Source organism: Ambystoma mexicanum, unplaced genomic scaffold, assembly GCF_040938575.1.
Source record: "Ambystoma mexicanum isolate Mex_15411 unplaced genomic scaffold, UKY_AmexF1_1 Mex_scaf93, whole genome shotgun sequence".
Classification (NCBI taxonomy): domain Eukaryota; kingdom Metazoa; phylum Chordata; class Amphibia; order Caudata; family Ambystomatidae; genus Ambystoma; species Ambystoma mexicanum.
Window position 1 is genome coordinate 109,789 of NW_027182514.1, and position 3,921 is coordinate 113,709.

Here is a 3,921-nt window from a genome sequence, read left to right on the forward strand (position 1 = left end):
AGTAGCCATAGGCTAAATTGAACTTTGAAACGCAAGTGATACTAGTAACTAAGAAGTGTGAAAACCAGCAACAGGATTCCGGAACCACGTGGGTGCTCACTCAGGAAACTCTGGGCGATTACCCAAAGGTAAAGACTACCATAACTAGAAGGCCTTGGGAAGAGGCGAAGAAAGGTGAAAGTGGTCACACAGGGGTCTTGTAAAATCCTCTGTACCGTTGAAAGTCTTTGACCGGCAGCTGATTGCGAAAGCTACGGGAAGTGAATCCTGCATGGTGAATGTTAGTACATGAACTGTATATGGGAAAAGTCGGCGAGAGTGAACCTGGCAGAGGGAAACCGACAACTAGGGGCAAAGCCAGAAAACCTCTTTAAAAAGACATTAAGATTTGTGAAGTCAAGAAGTAATACAAGGGGAAGGGAAGTGTCCCCCCTGTCATCTGGGATCCGAGTCCGGCCGAGGGAGATCCAGGGGTGGAAATCTATCACCCAAAGTTCATTGAGAAGGGAACTGTCTTGTGAATTTGTTGAATACAATTTCTGAGGGTTCTGCGCCCAGAAGAGGCGGACCCAGAGCTGAAGCCATCATCAAAAGTGATCGGAAAACAGAACTTTGTGTTTGTTTGTTAAGAGCATCAGGCCTCGAGGGCAAGAGACTTTTATTGAAAAGTGACTTAACCATCGAAGAACCTGATAGCTGATACAGAACTGTTAGCTCGTGCTGGGAAGGCTCGAACGTGTGCTGTGCTCCAAAGTCACTTTTTCCCATGCTAAAAATGTGGGGAAGGGAGACATCAAGGCAATCACATCCTGACTTATTATTTGAACACGATTTCCTTCTATTTTGATACCCTATCCCACACTCTTTCTGTAAATAAGGAATTGTCCATAGGTGTTTTTAGTACAGGCTTTTTACTTTGAGAAGGCGCCACAAGGACTGCCTTATTTTTCATTTGATGGTTGACGCTTGCTCCCGTCTTAGATTTAGGTTTAGGTCAGGTGTTTTTCCACCCTGCACTTATAGTTTAATAAACACCCTTGAACTGTGATCACTTGTGTCTGTCTTTACTGTTGTCACCATGAGTTCCTTACAACCACTTTAGCCTTAGCTGTTATAACATAGTGGTATGTGCCTTTTACTCTTCCTGGTTTTTCTGAGACTACATCGAGAAATTGGGTATCTACATCTTTTAGATCTTGTTGTTGGATAGATAGCTCGAGAGGAATTGCGGATTCTCTTTCCATTCTTTCAAGAGATTTACGTGATACAAATAGACCTTCTGTTTTCTGTCCGGTTGGGCTACTTTATAAGTACATGTTCCCCTTCATTCTACTATCTCATAGGGCCCACGCCACTTGGAGACAAGTTTGTTTTCTGAGGTGGATAACAGGGTCAGTACTTCTTGTCCTATAGAGAATGATCTAAAGCTCACCTCTTTGTCATAAGTGGATGTTTGTTGGCTCTGGGCCTTTTCCATATGAGTACAAACTAGATCTTGAACCAATTTCATATGTTCTTACATTCTGGCGGCGGTTTGAGAGATGGGAATCAATGCCTCTTCTTGTTCTTCACAGGTTTCCCGGAGCATGTCCAGGACATCTCTAGGCTCTCTACCATAGAGCAGGTCAAAAGGAGAGAAACCTGTGGAGGCCTGAGGGGTTTTCCTTACTGCAAATAGTACCCACGGAATCATTCCGTCCAAGTCTTTCCCGTCCTCATCTACCAATTTTTGTAAAATTTGCATCAGAGTTTTATTCAATCTTTTTTACAAAGCCATCAGTTTTGGGATGATACACAGAAATTCGCAAGGTGGTAATGTGGAGTAGCTCTTTGACTTCTGCCATAAGCGTACTCATAAAATCTGAACACTGCTGTGTTAGTATTTCCTTGGGAAAGTCGACCCTGGAGAAATACGGTAGAAGGTGTTTAATGATCTGCTGTGTGGTATTATTTCGCATTGGGAATGCTTCAAATATCGGATGCAGAGTCCACAATCACATGGACATATTTGTTGCCAAATCTGTATGTCTCTAGAGGCCCATTTCTTGAAAAGGGGACTTCTATGATCGGCAACGGGTTCAGAAGTGCAGGTAATGAGATGTGCGTGCTGGTCTTTTGACATATTTCGCACGTATGAAGGTCCTTATATCGGTGTGGATACCTGTCCAGTAAAACATCCCACTAATATGTGCCTGGGTTTTCATTTGTCCTAAATGCCCCCGGTTAAGATCGGAATACACGATCTCTAACCAAACGTTGCCGGCATTAGCTGGCGCAAGTAAGTCACAATACAGTTCATCATGAGCCAAATTTCAAAAAAAGAGAATTCATCTCTCCTAACTAAATCAAAAGTAACTAATGGTATAATTAAAGTGTACCGGAAAAGAACGGTGAAATTAAAACCATTAAATATTGTCGTTGCAGGTAAAGGCAACATTGATTATTATGTCCAGAAGAAGAAGAATTACTGATAAACCGAAATACAGTTTCACTAAACAAATGCAGAATCGGTAAAACCAACATTATAGTTTACCTAAAGAAAGTAGAAAAATAAAATGAATAAGTGGGACTGAGATTATGAGGCCGATTCATGGAATAATTAGCGCGGCGCAAGTGGCCAAAAACGTCCGAATCGCAGTGGAATAGCGAAAATCGCAGTGCAAGTGCGAAAATCGCACGAAAAGCAGCGCACATCAATTCATGGAAGGCCGTGCGTGAGAAAACCATCGGATGTGCGATAAAAAAGTGCGCGGCGCACGTTGGCGCACAGGCCATCTAACTGCGTGCGCCAGGTCACAGCGAAAATCGCACAGGCCACAGCGAAAATCGCACATAGCGCGGTGCACGCAACAAAAGTAGGCGTAACACGGGGCGTAACACTCGGAATGGGGAACAACTTGCCAAAATGTGGGCGTCACGGGGGAAGTACAGGGTACAAGTGCGCGGAACGCCCACACGCTCGCCTACAACACGTATTCATGGAATAGAATAGGGCAAAAAAGCGCACGCTCAAACCAGCGCACAGTCACAAACACGACCGCCAAAAAAAAGCAGGCGGTAGCGTCTCTGCGCCTGTAAGAAATGTGCGCCAAAAGGTGCGCCAACAAATAGCACCTATATACAGCCATGATGAATGTCCTATACTGTGGCCCTCCAGGACAAATGATGTGCAAAGGGGTACCCACAAACACGGACACCCGCTGACAAAAAATACGTGTGCGTGTATACCGGGGTGCGCGGGAAGTCTCACACGCGAATTGGCAGGGCATGTGAATTCCAGGGGTTTGCGGGAAGTTCCACACGCGATTTGTCAGGGTACGTGGATTACAGGGGTGCGCGGGAAGTTCCACACGCGATTTGGCCGTGTACGTGGATTTCAGGGGTGCGCGGGAAGTTCCACACGCGATTTGGCTGGGTATGTGGATTTCAGGGGTGCGCGGGAAGTTCCACACGCGATTTGTCAGGGTACGTGGATTTCAGGGGTGCGCGGGAAGTTCCACACGCGATTTGGCCGTGTACGTGGATTTCAGGGGTGTGCGGGAAGTTCCTCAAGCGATTAGGACCGGGTAGGTGGATTTCAGGGGTGCGCGGGAAGTTCCACACGCGATTTGTCAGGGTACGTGGATTTCAGGGGTGCGCGGGAAGTTCCACACGCGATTTGGCCGGGTACGTGGATTTCAGGGGTGCGCGGGAAGTTCCACACGCGATTTGTCAGGGTACGTGGATTTCAGGGGTGCGCGGGAAGTTCCACACGCGATTTGGCGTGTGCTCCCAGGTATTCCCTGTACACCCTCCACGGCCCCTGCAGGCAGCACACACCACAGGGGACTACCCTGCACACCTGCTCATGTCACCCAGCACCCCCACCCCCCAGCATCCAGGGGCACCCTCCACCAGGCCCCCACCCATGTCTCCCACCAC